This window comes from Hemiscyllium ocellatum, chromosome 26, assembly GCF_020745735.1.
Source record: "Hemiscyllium ocellatum isolate sHemOce1 chromosome 26, sHemOce1.pat.X.cur, whole genome shotgun sequence".
In the NCBI taxonomy this organism is placed as follows: domain Eukaryota; kingdom Metazoa; phylum Chordata; class Chondrichthyes; order Orectolobiformes; family Hemiscylliidae; genus Hemiscyllium; species Hemiscyllium ocellatum.
Genome location: NC_083426.1, coordinates 41,523,452 through 41,542,608, shown reverse-complemented (window position 1 = coordinate 41,542,608; position 19,157 = coordinate 41,523,452). Strand labels below are relative to the sequence as shown.

Here is a 19,157-nt window from a genome sequence, read left to right as displayed (position 1 = left end):
GAACCATCTTTCTATGCTCATTTCTAGAATGCCATGTGAGATAATTTCCATAACAGAAATAATACTTGTAATCTATAAATTCCCAACTTTTCGCTTCCTTTAGGCAGAAATGTTAACAGTCATCATCGCTGTTTTGATGCAATTTCCATTCCTTGTGGGTGGACTTTTCCCAGTCCTTAAGTGGCATGGAAGTTGGGGAAAATACAGTGAGCGTGGAAAAAGCTTGTTCTTGACATCAAGAAAGAAAAGTTTCTATTTCAAAGGCAAGTTCTGAATCTTACTAATAGGTAGTGACTCCCTCATTTGCATGCATCTGCACCTTGTTATTGGCTTATCTCACTCAATTTATGTGAAGTGCCTGATTTTCTATTAAGAAACTAGATGATGCCAATTCCAAGTATGGAAATCAGTGTCGAAGTCTCACCACTTGCTTCTACAGGCTTCTTCAACGTCTTATTGCATGCTCAGTAGATAGCGGCTACCTCCACCCTTCATCCATGGCCATCGATGGGACTTTCCTCATTCCTGAAGAAGGGCTTATGCCCAAAACACCGAATCTCCTGTTCCTTGGATGGTGCCTGACCTGCTGCGCTTTTCCAGCAACACATTTTCAGCATCGATTCTGGTAACACATCAGCCTCACTACGTCATCATAACTAATCTCAGGCTAACTTATATTGCATTTCACCACTGCACATTTTGGAGCACTCAGGCACCATTACAATACTCCTACCAAGTTGCTGTGCAATGGGACTCACACCTATCTCATCCATCTCAATATGGTGCATTTCATTGCTCTTTTTATTCTTATTGTTCAATCACTTTGTGCTCACTTTGAGGCTCACTGGCTTACCTTGTCCTTTGGCACATTGGCATTTCAAAGGGAGCATTCAGACTCTCTTTATTTCTGATCTATATTGCTATTTAGTGTGATGAGAAAGGCATGTTAATTTGCTATGGTTGTCAACACTGAACTTTTAAGAGAAGGCACATGTTGCTGTCTGGGACTGTGCTACATCAATGCCATAACTACAGCATGTGCAAGCAGCTTACACAGTAAGCATACTTATTGTACTTCAACAAAATGGCCAAGTCTGAAAGTGAAAGCCCTCCAGAGGGGTGAAGGGGGATTACAAGCAGTCAAGGGCACTGTAGACAAGGACTTAATCAAATCTTAGTCCAGGGAGTTGGCTACAGTCATTCAATCACTAGCTGTGACCAGATTCTGGGGATCTATGTACTATCAATCCAGGATTGCGGTCAGTCATTCAGTTCAAATGCAACCAATCCAGGGATAATGCATGAGTCAGTCGGGGAACTGTAGAGGTTACAGGTGAGGCCATTGTCAGTCAGGGTTTCCTCAAGTCAGTCTAGAGTCAGACACCATCCAGGACAAAGCAATTCTTTTGATTGGCACTCCGCCCACTCCCTCCACCACTGATGTTCAGTAGCAGCAGTGTGTACCATCTACAAAATGTACTACCAAAATTCACCAAAGGTCCTCAGATAGTACCTTCCAAACCCAAGACTAATTCCATCTAGAAGGACAAAGGCTGCAGCTAGAGGGGGAAACTCTGCCACCTTCAAGTTCTCCTCCAAGCCACTCACCATCCTGATTTGGAAATATTTCACTAGTCATTCACTATTGCTGGATCAAAATCTTGGAACTCCCTCCCTAATGGCATTGTGGGTCAACCCACAGCAGGTGGACTGCGGCTTTTCAAGAAGGCAGGTCATCACCACCTTCCCAAGGGCAATTAGAGCAGGCAATAAATGCTGGCCAGTCAGCAATGCCCACATCCCACAAAATGAATAAATTTAATAAAAAACCTGGATATGTTTTCAGTAAACTTCAAATTCAGGTATAAACCACGATTGGATGGGAAAGTGAGGATCCTGAAAGCTGATAGGGTTGACAGACAAGAACAAAGAAACATAAAATGTAGAATCTTGGCTATCATCTAATTTTATTACAACATTTAAACAAGGTTTATTTCGATCGACCTGGATATGGAGTCACCCAGACGCATGCATGCTGGAGCCAGTGCAGCTCTGATCATACGAGCAGTATCTACCAACCTTTAATCCAGTTTACTGAGTGTCTTTGTCAAACCCTGCTAGCTATTTCTATGATTTGTGCAAAGTTTATAAATGTCCAGCACCATGTCATCATCTCCTGCCTGAGTTGAAGTATTTCATACACCAAAATCAACGGATTGAATTTGATAGCAAAAGAAGTTGCGATTTGCAAACATTTTATTCTCAGTCTACAGTATAACATAGAACGTTACAGCGTTGTACAGGTCCTTCGGCCCTCGATGTTGCACCTACCTGTGGAACCAATCTGAAGCCTATCTATCTGACACTATTCTATTTCCATCCATATGTTTATCTACTGACCATTTAAATGCCCCTTAGACTTGACGAGTCTACTACTGTTGCAGGCAGGGCGTTCCATGCCCCTACTACTCTCTGAATAAAGAAACTACCTCTGATATCTGTCCTATATCTATCACCCCACAATTTAAAGTTATGTCTCCTTGTGCTAGCCATCACCATCTGAGGCAAAAGGCTCTCACTGTCCACTCTATCTAACCCTCTGATTATCTTATATGTCTCTATTAAGCCACCTCTCAACTTCTTCTCTCTAACAAAACAGCCTCACGTCCCTCAGCCTTTCCTCATAAGCCCATCCCTCCATACCAGGCAACATCCTCATAAATCTCCTCTGAACCCTTTCCAAAGCTTCCACATCCTTCCTATTATGCAGTGACCAGAACTGTACACAATACATCAAGTTTGGCTGCACCAGAGTTTTGTACAGCTGCAGCATGACCTCATGGCTCCAAAACTCAATTCCTCTATCAATAAAAGCTAACACACTGTATGCCTTCTTAACAACCTTATCAACCTGGGTGGCAACTTTCAGGGATCTACGTGCATAGACATGAGATCTCTCTGTTCTTCCACACTACTAAGAGTTTTACCATTAGCCCAGTACTCTGTACTCCTGTTACTCCTTCCATAGTGAATCACCTCACACATTTATGCATTAAACTCCACTTGCCACCTCTCAGCCCAGCTCTGCAGCTTATCTATGTCGCTCTGTAACCTGCAACATCCTTCAGCACTATCCACAACTCCATCAACCTTAGTGTCATCCACAAATTTACTAACCCATCCTTGTACGCCATCATCTAGGTCATTTATAAAAATGACAAACAGCAGTGGCCCCAAAACAAATTCTTGTGGTACACCACTAGTAACTGAATTCCAGGATGGACATTTCCCATCAACCACCACTCTCTGTCTTCTTTCAGCTAGCCAGTTTCTGTCCAAATCGCTAACTCACCCAGAAAGATGGCAAAACAAAGGGGGTGGGGGAAAACTGCTTTTTTAATAGACAAGATGCCATTAAATTAACAATTAACTAATATTTCCACCAGGTTCATGAATTCCAGCTTTTTACTGCCTTTTATTTTAGTAACCCACTACCACCAATTAAAACACAACGAACAAATTACCAACATTACTGCAAACTCTTTTCTTTAGAACGACCAGTTCAGACAATGTTATGACAAATGTCTTAGGCAAGTGGAACTTGAACCCAAATCTCTAACCCATATGTCGGGACGTGTGACATCAGCATTTTTTTTAATTTAAAAAAATCCATAATCAAATCACCTAATTTAATCAATTAAATCCTGCATGCTCCAGTTCATTTTTATAACCACCACCAGTTTGACTCATTAAACAAACAATTGCCTTGTTAGATACATTTCTTCCTGCACTGAGACAAAAGAGGGGATTGAGTGAGAGGAAAATGAATGGGAGAGTTATTAGTGGTGGTGTCGGACAGCTGGTGAGGTATTCCCAGTAAGTGAATAGAAAGTGCAGAGGGTAGGAAGGGTTAATAGTTTAAGAGGATGAGGTGGGTGAGAACTATTGACTGAAGATGCTTCACGCAGTAGTGAGAGTTATAGACCGTTACCTTTTGATGATTTTACTGTGAAGTGGCAGAATGAGAGTGAGAGTGAGGAAGGAGAGCAAAGATGGTAGCATTTACCCTTATTGAGTGCAGAAGATTATTAATTTTCTTCCTGCACAGATAGACATTTCTTTTGGAATGCAGAAAGCATGCTGATGTGGGCCACTATCTAGGTCCACGCTGTCCAAGTCTGATGGTATGACCCCCTTTGCCATTCCCTAGGAAACATGATGGCTTGGCACTCTTGTCCAGCACCCTGTGCTCCAACAGCTTCCAGTCTCTGGGTTGCTGGCTTCCCTTCCTGAAACATGTCATTTCTGATAACAACAGTGAAACATAACAAACTGAAGGTCACTTCTTAGTTTGCAGCATTTCAAGTGGTGTGCAGTTGGGGTTTAAATATGGTATGAATGGTACCTATGAAGAAATATTACTTATCTTATAATTATACCAGGGCACTTAACATCAACCTTTGGATGTCTCTGTTTCAACAAGTTATTGAAGATTATAGCTCGTGCTGATTGGAATAAGTGGATGGTTGCTGGAGCAAAACCTTCCCAACGAATCAAGGTATATGAAGTCTCTGAATTGCTTTTTGTAAATATTTATCATCAAATTGAGGGATGCAATTAATGCTCAGTCATCAGGTTGTCCCAAAAATTCACAATGTTCATTTCAGTGTGTGGACAGTATGGTAAATTGTTGTGGAAGGAATATTGTGAAAGCTATGCTAAGGCTGTTCCAGAATGGGACCCTGAAATGACATAACCAAAGTGTTTCAGAGTAAATTTGATGAGCTACACATCGCATGATGGAGACATTGAATATGGCCATTTTAAGATGATTTGATTGTGATTTAAAGATATTTATACATTTTTTGTCATTTAATAAGCCATGTCATGTTCATTTTCTATGATTTGTCAATAATTTTTTGCACATTTCAAAATAGTGACCAGACACACCTCCTTCATGTTTCACTTTTTAATTTATGCTGTGCCTATGGATGTTTTTGGAAAGATCTTTTAGATTAGATTACCTACAGTGTGGAAACAGGCCCTTCGGCCCAACAAGTCCACACCGACCCGCTGAAGCGCAACCCACCCATACCCCTACACTTACCCCTTCACCTAACACTACGGGCAATTTAGCATAGCCAATTCATTTTGAAAGCTCCAAAAGTTGACTTAGAGGTTGCAAAGCTGGACACTGAGAAAATGTTTCTTGCTGGAAAACCTAAAATGTCAGCAGTTAATTTCAGAATGGGGAGTCAACTGTTTCAGACATGTGAAGAGAAATTGCCGACTCAAAAAAGTTGTGAGTTTTTGAAATTCTCAGTTTTAGATGCTCAGCAGTTGAATATATTCAAGACCCAGGTTGTTAAAGTTTGGGGTGCTAAGGGGTATGGGGATGATGTGAGAACATGGAGTTAACCTAGAAGACTGGGAATAACCTTGTCGACTAGCAGGACAAGCTTGGGCCAAATGGTTTGCGGTAGTATTTATTTCTCCTTATCTCACATTTTTTGTGCACCTTTTATTTGTTTTTGATACCATTTTCTCCCCATAAATTTTGATTGGTTAGCAATATTCCATTCTGTTAAAAATTGTTAATCTCCCAGGCAAGGATAAATTGTGATACACATCTGTTCAGGTCCTGTGATAAAACCACCCAGATCCCTAATGCTCCTGTGTTCCTTCAATCGAGTGTACTTTCCAGCTGTTCACCATGCATTCACATTTACGTTGGGGAGACTACAGATGGGTTAAATTGTTACTTGCTGAAAATCTCCATTTATTTATCTGGCAGCACAGTGGCTCAGTGGTTAGCACTGCTGCCTCACAGGGACCTGGGTTCGATTCCCACCTCAGGTAACTGTGCATACTCCACACAGACAGACATTCTCCCTGTGTCTGTGTGGGTTCCCTCTGGGTGCTCTGGTTTCCTCCCACAATCCAAAGATGTGCAGGTAAGGTGAATTGGCCATGCTAAATTGCCCATAGTGTTCAGGGAGGTTTAGGTTAGGTGCACTAGTTGGGGGTAAATATAGGAGAATGGGTCTGGGTGGGTTACTCTTTGGAGGGTTAGTATGGACTTGTTGGGACACATGACCTGTTTCCACACTGTAGGAATTCTTCTATTCTATATCTGGAAATGTGACCTCCCCACTTCTCGCCCTCATTCCTCCCATTGTATTTGGCCATCCATACTTCTTCCTTTGCTTATTTGGACAGCACCTTTTTTCATATTGACTTTAACTTCAAACTTAACTACAGCTCTCACTTCCTCTTTAGCCATGAAGTGGAGATACTGGAGTTAGACTGGGGTGGTCAAGGTCAAAAATCAGATGACACCAGGTTAAAGTCCAACAGGTTTATTTGAAATTGCAAACGTTTGGAGTTCAGCTCCTTCCTCGGGCATGGTATGCTAGAGGTAGAAGACACAGTATTTATAAGGAAAACGTTAACAACTTTAAAGAATTCAACAAGGGTAGCTAGTCTTAGTTAGTTAGTAGGTAGACTGCTGATTATAATGCAAAATCCAGATTTCTTTCAAGTCTTTGTCCCTCGGTAATTAAAGGTTTTATCAATGTACAAGAGGTGATATCTTAGGTTAGACAATGCTCTATTTGGTGCAAGATTCTGCTCCGAATCTGTCTATGTTTTAAACTGAGGTCCGGTTTTCTTTTTCTTTTATTTTGATTCAAGATTCTTTTCTGTCAAAAAATAAATAAAACCAGACCTCAAACTTAAACCATTGACAGATTTGAGCAAGACCTTGCACCCAAAGAACATTGTCTAACCTGAGATATCACCTCTTGTGATAAAACCTTTTAGTTAAAACCTTTTGATAAAACATTTTAGTTATCTCGAGACAAAGACTTGAAACCAAATCTGGATTTTGCATTTTAATCAACAATCTACCTCCTAACTGATTAAAGGATTCAATAAGGGCAGCTAGTTTTAAAGTTGTTAACCTTTTGCTTATAAAAACTGTCTTATACCATTCTATCAATATACGCCTGAAAGAAGGAACTGAGCTCCAAAAGCTTGCAATTTCAAATAAAGCTGTTGAAATATAACGTGGTGCCATTTGATTTTTGACCTTTTCTCTTTAGCATGGATGTGCTAATCCTTTCAGGAGGAGGTAAATTGTTGTAAGAACAAGGTGGTGGTGGGCAGTACTGGCTCATTTTGATTTCACACTCTTGGTTCACTGAGTTGCCCAATTACTCTTGTTTTGATTTTTAACAATCTTTCCTTTTACTCAACATTTATTCCCACATGCTATGTCTCCAGTACAGTGATTTCTCACATTTTGTCTCTCATTGTCTCCTAACATTATTTTGTTCAGATTACCGTCTGACCTTTTCTTTTTACTCACATCGCTAGTTATTTTGCTCTCTCTCTCATGTTTGTTCTTTTGTTTCCCCACTTCCTTTTGTGTTTCTGAAGAAATGCTGTTTATTTGCAACTTGTAGTTCAGATTTACATTAACACAGGATGTATTGTGTGTGTCTCTGTGATGTAATATGTAAGTATAAACAGTCAGGGAGAGATAGAAGAATGAAAAGAGGAACTTTTTTTTCTGTCTTTGTGTTTCAGTTCTCCAGCATCTGCAGTTCTTTGTTTTATTATAGAAAGACACATGTAGGCAAATTTTAGAGAAGTGTAAATATAATTGGGTAATAGGTGATTTCAACATCCTATATATTTTAGGGAATAAAGCAAGGGAAGTGGTTGAAGTGGTCAGTGGGGGATGATGATTTGGTGATAATGACCATAACTCAGTAAGATAGTTATGGAAAAGGATAAAGATGGACCCAAAGTCGCGATTATGAATTGGGGAAAGATCAATTTTAATTGGGCAACGAGCAATATGGACTGGGAGCAGTGACTCGTAGGAAAATCTATTTGAGAGCAGTGGGAGTCATTCAGAAAGGAAATAGTGAGCGCAGGGCCAACATATTCCCATAAAGTTGAAGTTTTGGATGAATAAGTCCAGAAGTCCAAAATGTCAAGAAATGCACAGGAATGGATAAGGAGGGGAAAGAAAAACAAAAGCTTATATGGCAAATGACAAAAACTCAAAACAATCAAAACCCTAGAGGAATACAGAAAGTACAGGGATTACGTGTACCACGTGGTGGTGCAGGCTTGCTTTCAGATTGAAGACCTGTGACCAGTGAAGTGCTGAAAATCAATGCTGGGTCCACTACTTTTTGTCATTTCTATAAATGATTCAGATGTGAACACAGGAGGTATAATTAGAGAGTTTGCAGATGACACCAAAATTGGAGGTGTAGTAGTCAGTGAAAAAGGTTACCTCAGATTACAATGGGATCTTGATCAGATGGGCCAATGGGCTGAGGAGTGACAGATGGAGTTTAATTTAGACAAATGCGAGGTGCTGCATTTTGGAAAAGTAAATCAGAGCAGGACTTACACACTTAATGGTAACCTCCTAGGGAGTGTTGCTGAACAAAGAGACCTTGGAGTGCAGGTTGATAGTTCCTTGAAAGTGAAGTCGCAGGTAAACAGGATAGTGAAGGTGGTGTTTGGCATGCTTTCCTTTATTGGTATAGGAGTTGGGAGGTCATGTTGAGGCTGTACAGGACATTGGTTAGGCCACGTTTGAATATTTGTGCAATTCTGGTCTCCTTCCTATCGGAAGGATGTTGTGAAACTTGAAAGGGTTCAGAAAGGATTTACAAGGATGTTGCCAGAGTTGGAGAGTTTGAGCTATAAGGAGAGGCTGAATAGGCTGGAGCTGTTTTCCCTAAAATGTCGGAGGCTAAAGGGTGATCTTATAGAGGTTTATAAAATCATGAGGAGCATGGATATGGCAAATAGACAATGTTTTTACTCTGGGATGGGGGAGTCCAGAACTAGAGGGCATGGTTTAGGGTGACAGGGGAAAGACTTAAAAGGTACTGAAGGGCCAACTTTTTCACACAGAGGGTGGTATGTGTATGGAATAAGCTGCCAGAGGAAGTGGAGGAAGCTGGTACAATTGGAGTATTTAAGATACATCTGCATGGGTATATGAATAGGAAGGATTTGGAGGGATATGGATTAGGTGCTGGTAAATGAAATTAGATTAGGTTAGGATATCTGGATGAGTTGGATCAAAGGGTCTGTTTCCGTGCTGTACTTCTCTATATCTCTAAGTCAAGGAGGAGAGTTGTGGTTTACCTGAGCAAATTAGCTTTGAGAATGTGGAGATATTAGTTTTCAGTAGATAATTCCAAACCCAGTTAAGATGTATCCCAGGCTGCAGTGGGAAGCAAGGAAGAAGAATGCAGGGCTAGCATTAGTATTGAAATCCTCTCTGACCAAATTTCAGAGGATAGGAAAATAGCTAATATGGAACCTTTATTTAAAAAGCTATTGGGGATAAACCAGAGAGCTATGGGCCAGTGAGTCTAACTTGATGGTAGGGAAATGGTTACACACACAAAAAAAATCAGAGAAACAGAGTTAAGCTCCACTTGGATATGCAAGAATTAATCAAGGATATTCAGCATGGCTTTCCCTGGGGGAGATGGTGTCTAACAAATATGATTGAATGTTTCAAAGAAGTGACTAGGTGATAAGGATAGACTAAATTAACTGCACTATCTACATGGACTTCAGTAAGATTTCTGACAAGGTTTCTTGTGAGAAACTGATCAAGAAGATAATTGCATGTGGGATTCGGGACAACTTGGCAAATTTCAATTCAAAATTGGAGAAGTGCAATGCCACGAGAGACTGACTGTTAAATTATGGGTTTTTGTGTGGAAATCTGTGGCCAATGGCATATCATAGGGCTTGGTGATGGGTCTCTTGCTGTTTGATTTGTGTATGAAAGATTTACACATGAATGTAAGAAATATGATCAGTAAGCTTGCAGATGCCATGAAAGTTGGTAAATAGCAAGGAGGAAAGCCCTTGACTACAGATTAATATAGATTGGTTAATCAGATGGTGGAAACAATGGCAAATGGAACTTAATCCTGAAAATTTTGAGGTCATGCATTTTGGGAGCACTAACAAATGTGGAGAATATATGATAAATGGTTGGGGTTTAGGAAATACCAAGGATCAGTGGATATGTGCACCAGGTTCCATAGATCCTTGAAGACAGCAGGGTACACAGATTAGGTAATTAATTAGGCTTTGGGGGATACTTGCCTTTGAGTTGAGACATTAAATACAAGAGCAGAAAGTTATGGTGGAGTTGTGTAAAATGTTAGGCCACAGTTGGAGCACTATGTACAGTTCTGATCATTAAACTATCGAAAGGATGTGCTTGCACTGAAGTCGATGCAGTAGAGACTCCCCAGAATGTTATCTGGTTTGGAATGGTCCTTCTGTGAAGGGAGCTTCGATGGGCAGGGATTGTTTTCTGGGAGAGCAGGAAAGGTTGAGAGGGGAATCTGAGTTGTACAAAATAATAGAGCACTTAGGGCAGGGGGAAGAAATGTTTCCCCCTTGGTAGAGAGATCAATAACCAGAAAGCACAGAATTAAGCCAAGGCACAGGTGGTTTAGAGGGGATTTTAGAGGATAAGGATTCATTAATCTCGAAGATGAAAGGTTATCTGGAACTCACTAATTGAAAGGGTGATAATGGCAGGAACCCTCATAACGTCTAAAAATATTTAGAAATCACTTGGAGCATAATTGTATAAAATGCTATTGGGTCACTGCTGGTAAATGGGGTTAAAGTCGATCGGGGTCACGATGATTGGTATGGATATGATAGGCTGAAGGTCCTCTCTCTATACTGTAAGATTCAATGACTCTGCATTAGATCTCGGAATTTTCAGAATTCTTTTGAATTATCAGTGCTAAAAATACACATCAGGTTATTCTATTAATTGTAATATGGTTCAGTAATTGATTTGTAGAATAAGCATGACTGTGTTTCAAGTGCAGGTTCCTTAACATAAATGACTGGAGGCAAAATTGCAGGCTGCCAGTTGCCACTGTACAATTTAAATCACAAACTGGAGGTTTTAGTTAGCTTGACTGAGTACCTGCTTAAATCTAATTTTCTATTTGCCAGCATAAGTGAGTTGAGCCTTTCCTAAGGGCAAGCTTGGTGAAGTAGAAATGGTCACTTGATTTGTGATACCATTTACTTTGTTTTTGACGTGTGCACTCTTCCATCTGTTATCAATGCTGTTCACTATCACTCAAATGAGAAGGATTTAGAATGGGAAGGGGGTGGGGCTGTAGGGGCTGTAGATTTTCAAGGATACATATTTGAAATAACAAGTTAAAAAAACTCCTGCAGTTACATCCAGCTGTTTAGCAGTTTAAACTGCGCTCCTCGCAGAGCACTTCAGGGAACATCTCCGGGACACCCGCACCAATCAATCCCTCTGCCCCGTGGCCCAACATTTCAACCCCCCCTCCAACTGTGCCAAGGACATGGAGGTCCTGGGCCTCCTCCACCGCCGCTCCCTCACCACCCGATGCCTGAAGGAAGAACGCCTCACCTTTCGCCTCGGAATACTTCAACCCAGGGCATCAATGTGCACTTCACCAGTTTCCTCATTTCCCTTCCCCCCCCCCCCACCTTACCCCGTTCCAACCTGCCAGCTCAAGCACCATCCCCATGACCTGTCCTATCTGCCAATCTCCCTTCCCACCTATCCACTTCCCCCTCCCCAAGACCTATCACCTCCATCCCCACCCCCATTCACCTATTGTACTCTTTGCTATCTTCTCCCCAGCCCCATTCCCCCCATTTATCTCTCCACCCTGGAGGCTCCCTGCCTCTATTTCTCCCATTTCCTAGACGTGATGGCACAGTGAATACAGAATGGAGAATTCACCACAAAGGTATACAGGAAAGCCACACACACAGACCAAGTCCTAAACTACGAAAGCAACCACCCCAACACATACAAAAGGAGTTGCATCAAGACACTATTCAAAAGGGCCACAACACACTGCAGTACACCAGAACTGCAAAAAGAAGAAGAAGAACACCTATACAATGTATTTGCCAAAAATGCATACCCGCGCAATTTCATCAACCGATGCCTAAGGGAAAGACAACAGAATGAGGACATGGCACAACCCAAAGGACTAGCCACACTACCATACATCAAAAACATTTCTGGACTGACAGCCAGACTACTGCGACCACTAGGACTCATAACAGCACACAAACCAACAGCCACTCTCAGACAACAACTCACCAGAACAAAAGACCTAATACCCAGCGTGAGCAAAACCAATGTTGGGTACAAATTTCCCATGCAAGGACTGCCCAAAACAATACATAGGACAAACAGGAAGACAGCTAACGATCCGCATCCATGAACACCAACTAGCCACGAAAGGACATGACCAGCTATCCTTAGTAGCCACACACGCAGATGACAATCAACATGAATTCGACCGGGACAACACTACTATTATAGGACAAGCCAAACAGAGAACAGCCAGGGAATTCCTAGAGGCATGGCATTCATCCACAGATTCAATCAATAAGTACATTGACCTGGACCCAATATACCAGCCACTGCAACGGACAGCTGGCACTGACAACCGGAAGCGGCAGATTCAAACCACTACAAATGCCAGAGGAAAGATCACAGAAGCGCTTCACAGGAAGCTCCCAGGCACTGAGGATGTCACCGAGACAGGGGATGAAACGTCTGCAACACAAATTCCCAGCTCGGCGAACAGAACCACAACAACCAGCACCCGAGCTACAAATCTTCTTACAAACTTTTCATTACCTAGCCTTATGATACAAGCACCATACCCACCAAGAATGCAACACTTAAGAAGGCAGCTTACTGCCATCTTGATGCAACTGGAGATAAACTTTTCTGGATTACTTCTATAATTGTGCAAATAGATGTGGCACTAATTAGGTGCATAATTATTGTATGGAATCTTGAGCCCTTCCCATTTTTGAGTTTGATGAAAAAGGAGCAATTGGTAATTGACAGTTGATCCTGTTGCCTTCCCACCTTCACCCTGATTATCCATGGTGTGAAGGCTCATACAATCGTCTTATTGAGCTGCGAAGAGGGCCCTTAAGTGGGCAACTAACCAAGCTGAGGGGTCACCAAGGTGGGAAGCACAACAAGAAAATCTAGAGGAGTTTGAATCCCAGGTTGGAGGAAGATATTGTTCGAAGGTACTCCACCGCTCACTCTGAGATACCCAGCACTGGGAGAACAAAGGTGGGCACAATGAAGGACCCCCCTATCACTCATTGGATCTGGGTCTCCCTCAATAGGAGCAATACCAAAAACAGTCAATGTCGCTTTGGTGGTGCTGCTGAGTCTTGAGGAGCTGTCAGCATCTGGCCAACAGCTCTCAGCAGCAGGTGAGCTTGTGACCTCAGTTCTTGGGGTCCTTCATTATGGGATGGCCTGTTGCATATCAAGTTTGTTTTTATACTTTCATGGAAGTGGGTATCACTGGCATTTATTGCCTATCCCTAATTGTCTGAAGGGCTGTTAAAAGTCCACTACGTTGCTGTGGGTCTGGAGTCAAGTAGGGATGGCAGATTGCCTTCCCTCAAGGACATTAGTGAACCAGAGGATTTTTATAACAATTAATAGTGGTTACTTGATTGCCATTGGGCTAGCTTTTGTTTTTAAATTGCAGATTTGAGTTCAAATTTCATCATCTGCTGTGGTGGGATTGAAATCCATGTCCTCACAGCATTATTCTGCGGTTTTGGGTTTTACTATTCTGGTGATAATACCATTCCGCTACCACATCCCATCTTGGATCTGTCTGGAGTGCAATATGATGTGGCAAGGTTTCTTGAAAATACAGTGCAGGTGACCTCATAATTATCAAAGCTCTTATTCCCACATTATGGGCAAAAAAGTGAAAATTAGGAAAAGAGAAACCATTTCAGCAATGGGTGTACTTCTGAGATGATAATGGAATGCTGCGTTGGAGTAGAGCATTGAGAATAGGAATCTCATTGAAATGAAATGAATTGAATAGAATTACCTTTATTATCATGTACTCACATGAGTACAGTGAAAAGTTTACAAGCCCCCACTTACAGCACCATCTTAAGTACAAAGGTACAGAATCTTAGTACAAAGCATAAAAATAAAGAAATCAAAGTTTTAAAAGTTAAGCATTATAGTCCAAAAAATGTAATACATCAAAGGAAATTAGTATTGATGAGGTTAGCAAAAGGACAAAAACAATTCTGATTAATGCATGTTGTTTGTATTGGAGAGATGTAAATAGTAGTTTCCTGGAGAAGTCAGTCTTCTCAATCTAGATGTAAAATTCCCTGATTTGTCTAAATCATGCAAATTGGTTGATAAGTTAGAAATAAGCATGTGTGTTATCTTTGGGGGGGGGGAAGCACTTATTAACAATTATTGCATTTTAATGTTCCACAATGACTTTGGAATGTTCTGAGCTTGTAAAAAGAACAGGATAAAGTCAAGCTTGATTAGTTTTAAGTTGATTCCTTTTCCAAGCAATTTGAAGACATTTTGATAATTGACATAAAGAAATGTGAGGTGCTGCATTTTATAGGAAATCATGATAGAAAACATGCACTTAATGGTGAAACATTAAAAGGCATTGAAGAGAAATGAGACTGAGGTTTTCAAAATGCCCAGCTTTAAATCTAGAAGGGCAAATTGCCAATTATTAGATGAATTCTTGTTTTTGCTTCTATGTAATCCTATATGTTGATACAATACAGAAGGTAATATATTATATGATTCAATCCCCTGATAGAGAGGTCAGTGAAAATTGAGAAGGTGCCCTCAAACATAAAGTGACTGTGCATGCCCAATAGCAGGCTGTGCTTGTGTTGAGGTGAACAGAGAGTCAACTTAGAAAGAATGAAAGAGAGATCCCATCATATTATTAGGTGACTCCCTGCTGAAGAAATGTCACCAAAGTGCATCCAGTGCAATATTAAGCCTAGAGTCTATTGAGTGTGTATTTCCAAGGCTAAAGCAATTGGTGGCCCTAGTTTTTGAGGTTCTCATGATGCTGGAATTGTCACCATTCATCATTATTATCATTTCTCTCAAACTGAGAGTGATTTCTGGAATATGCACATGGTCATGTTGAAGCCTCTCCATACCACAATGAATGGTATGAATCACTGAATTTATGAGAATTTGTCTTTTATTATAGCTAGTCTCCGGGTGAGGTTCCCCAGTCTATTATGATGCCTCAGCCCATTAACCTCCGAGGTGAGGAAGGTGAACTGGCTGTTCTTGGTATTTACCTGCCCTTTGGTTGGTCACAAGAAGTTTAATTTTTTGCAGTATTGTATACATTTCTCCCAAACCAAAATGAACTTTTGGTTAAGAAGGAGTCAATTGAACCAAGCTTCTTTTAACAGAATAAGTGAGTTTATTAAACGTGAGAGGTTGCAGAGCCCACATACAGTTTTAAAATAAGAAGTGAATCCAAAAAGGTACAAAATATTTCAAAACAAAGTAACAACATACAAATCAATCTCTGAAGTATTTGTGAAGAGTGGTCATTGCAATGGCTGTCATCACTAGCATTGACATTGTTGAACAGTAGATAGTAAGATTTTTGGTCTTGTAGGTTAATTTTAAGACATTTTAATCAAACTGTGCAGAGATGTTATGGCACACCTGGAACAGATAGGATTTGAACAAAGCCTCCTAGTTCAGGGATAGGGTCACTGCCATTGCACCCCAAATGGCCATCTGTAGGTTCATTGAAACTCTCCAGATCTGATTCCTTTCAGCTGTGGTTGACTAACAGCACTGAGTGAGAGTGTAATGTTGCCTTTATTTTGCCTGCACCGCAGGGATGTCAAATGACAATTCTTGGAGTTGTGACCCTCATTGTGCATAATCCACACACTAGAATGTCAGGCCACTAACTCACACAGACCAGGTTTGAAGCTTGCTTTTAACCCAATCCCTATGTATAGAAATGGGGGAAACTGTAAATATATATCTCACCTAGACAGCTGTCACATCCTGTTCACAGTCGGAGATGCTCCAAGGAGATTATGAATTTAGTTTGTTGAGCGTTTTATCCCTTCTTTGATATCTCGTCAGGTGTGACATTCCAGTTTCTCTTTACAGCTGCAATCGATTTTAGCTGTGTGTTCTTTTTCAGCAGTTACATGTTGTCATTATCAAGTTTGCTATGTCTGTTGGTTGTCCGGGCTGGTGATTGGTGATTATGACAAATCACTATAAATGCCAGAGGAAACATCACAGAAGCACTAACAGGAGGCTCCCAAGCACTGAGGATGTCACCTAGACAGGGGACAAAACGTCTGCAACACAAATTCCCAGCTCGGCAAACAGAACCACAACGATGAGCACCCGAGCTACAAATCTTCTCCCAAACTTTGAGCATTTTTTATGCTTTGTCTCGCAGTAAAAACATTTGAAAAAATTTGCAACTCATTGAATGAGATGAATTGGATTTTTAAACGGCATGCTAAATTTATAATTATTACTGAATGCTCTCATTAAGCTTTTAAAGCTGATTTTATACTTTTGGAATATCTAAGTTCTGCACTGTGATAGAACTTCCATATTCATTTTTGTAAATAGTGTCTTAGCTTCTACTGATTCCAGTGAGTAGAGACTCAACCTGTTGAGCCTTTGCTGTTGTGATAATCTATCCGTATTGGTGATCAAGTTTCTTTGAACTGCCAGATGGTGAAAGGTATTGGGTCCTCCAAGATCTGTTCAGCCGAATTCAAGTGATGAACCTTTGGGTACCTCTGCAGATTGTCTGAAGCAGCAGCAGCAAAGAATGTATGATGTACTGACAAATGTCGCATCCCACCAAGTGCATGCTTACAAGGAGAATGGAGGATTTTGCCTTGAGCATGAGTTATGTGATGGCAAAGGTGTTTGAGGTGATGTATTTGACAATGTAGAATGGTCCCCTGTATGAAGCATCAAATTAATACAAACTCTGAAGAAGAGTTAATTTGGACTTGAAACATTAACTCTGTTTCTCTCACCACAGATACTGCCAGACCTGCTGAGTTTCTCCAATACTTTTGTTTCAGATTTCCAGCACCTGTCAGGTGAATTGGCCATGCTAAATTGCCCGTAGTGTTAGGTAAGGGGCAAATGTAAGGGTAGGGTTATGGGTGGGTTTTGCTTTGGCGGGTCGGTGTGGACTTGTTGGGCCGAAGGGCCTGTTTCCACACTGTAAGTAATCTAATCTAATCTAATCTATTCTAATCTACGTATTTTTCTTTTAATCAAATAATGCATGCTGGTTCTCACTCATGGTTTACATACTATGAATGTCACCTTAAGTATGGTGCATGAAACTCTAGCTTTGAGCATTCAATACTTCAATGATCTGCAGCAAAGTACTATTCAGTGCATTACAATCAAGAAGGTGTGAATGGGCTGTAAGACGGACATAGTTTAAGTGAGCAGGAAAAGGCCAGGCAGATGGAGTACAATGTTAATAAATGTGAAGCCATCCAATTTTGGAGGAATAATGGTAGAAAGAAATATTGTTTGATTGGTTAAAAAAAAAGGTTGCAGAAGCTGTTGTACAGAGAGTCCTGGGTGTCCTTGGGCATGAATCACAGAAGGTTGGTCTGCATGTGTAACAGGTAATTAAAAAGGCAAATGGAATTTTGCTAATGGGATTGAGTTTAAAAGCGGGAAGATTATGTTGCAGTTGTATAGGATGCTGGTGAGGCCACACCTGGAGTACTGCATGCAGTGTTGGTCTCATTACTTAAGAAGGGATGTACTGGAGGGGGTGCAGAGGAGGTTCACGAGGTTGATTCTGGAGTTGAGGGGTTTGGCTTATGAGGAGAGACTGAGCAGACTGGGCTAATGGAATTCAGAAGAATGAGAAGGATATTATAGAAACATACAAAATTATAAAGAGAATAGATAAGTTAGACGTAGAGAAGATGTTTTCACTGACATGTGAAACTAGGACAAGAGGCGGAAAAGATTTAGGACCAAATTAAGAAGGAACTACTTTACCCAGAGGGTTATGAATGTATAGAATTCCATGTCCAGTGAAGTAGTTGAGGCTTTCTCAGGAAACATTTTTAAAACTTTGAGATAGATAATTTTTTAAACAGTAAAGGAATTAAGGGTTAAGGTGAGGGAGCAGGTAGGTGAGGCTATGACAAGATCAGCCATGATTTTATCGAATGGTGGAGCAGGCTCGCTAGGCCAGATGGCCTACTCCTGCTCCTGGTTCTTATACTCTTATGTTCTAAGAGGGATGATGGTAGCAATTTTTGAGATGATGGTGAAAGAGTATGGAAGTTGGAACTTTGCTCAGAGCGCTTCCATTTCTCTTACCGTGCCATATATCCCCACTGCCAGTTCGTACCCTGCATGCTACTTTTCTCCCCAGTGTCAAAATCTGCCCTTGTATAGTTTTGGATGGAACAGTCTTGAAATGGGCCCTCCAAGGGCATCCTAGCTGTTCTAAGAACAGGAAGAGTAAAGATGCTTGAGGACATACATGTTGGGGCTATGTGACACAATTTTAGAATGTTGATATGGGTTTACTTTTTGAATTGTACAAATCTTTTGTTTTCATACTTTCTGTGTTGCTCATTTTTGCTTTTACATTTTTAATTGATGACAAATGGTAATACAATAATTAATGCTGAGAGTTAAGTTAGGGGGATGCTTTGTTGCTTGTAGGATTACTTTGTGATGATAAAATGGGAGGAGAGGATTGCTGGGGGAGAGAGCAACTTTTACAAGTGACTTTCAGATGACTGCACTAGTACAACCTAAGTGACCCTTATGCCAATAAGGTTGCCGTGGGTTGAGCTCTGCTCTGCAGCTACTTCATGTGTCTCCAAGTCATCCTCCTCCCTTGTGTTCTGTTTCTAGTTCATTCTGCATGTTCAAACCTCATTGCTGTGCATATTGTACAAAGTGCAGCACACCATAACCGTTCTGGAGAGCTGGGTGAGTGAATGTTGAAGGACACTTCCAAAATTGTTGAGGAACATGAAGCATGTGTTGATTTGCTCAGTGACCTATCTAGTTGTTATGTAGTTTGCACCTTGTTACTTCTTAGCTTTATTTATTTGGTCACTCACTGGTGTCATCAGTAGCTGTTAAATTTAGTATCTGTTGTTTTTAACTTGCCAGATAATGTTACAGCATCCTGAAGGTTATCTGTGAATCTTTTGTACATTAACATAAATATCTC

General features: G+C 40.9%; 1 protein-coding gene across 4 annotated transcripts in view; it reads left to right on the top strand.

The window, feature by feature from the left end:
- pacsin1b (protein kinase C and casein kinase substrate in neurons 1b) overlaps positions 1-19,157 on the top strand; it is a 304,569-nt gene that overhangs the window by 145,411 nt on the left and 140,001 nt on the right. The window contains exon 1 of one of the 4 annotated variants that reach the window (XM_060845552.1): positions 4,540-4,558. The exons of the other annotated variants lie outside the window; for them this stretch is intronic. The gene's annotated coding sequence lies outside the window, so the exon portion shown is untranslated. Of the gene's footprint in view, positions 1-4,539; positions 4,559-19,157 lie in introns of those variants that run through there. 4 annotated transcript variants of the gene reach the window in all.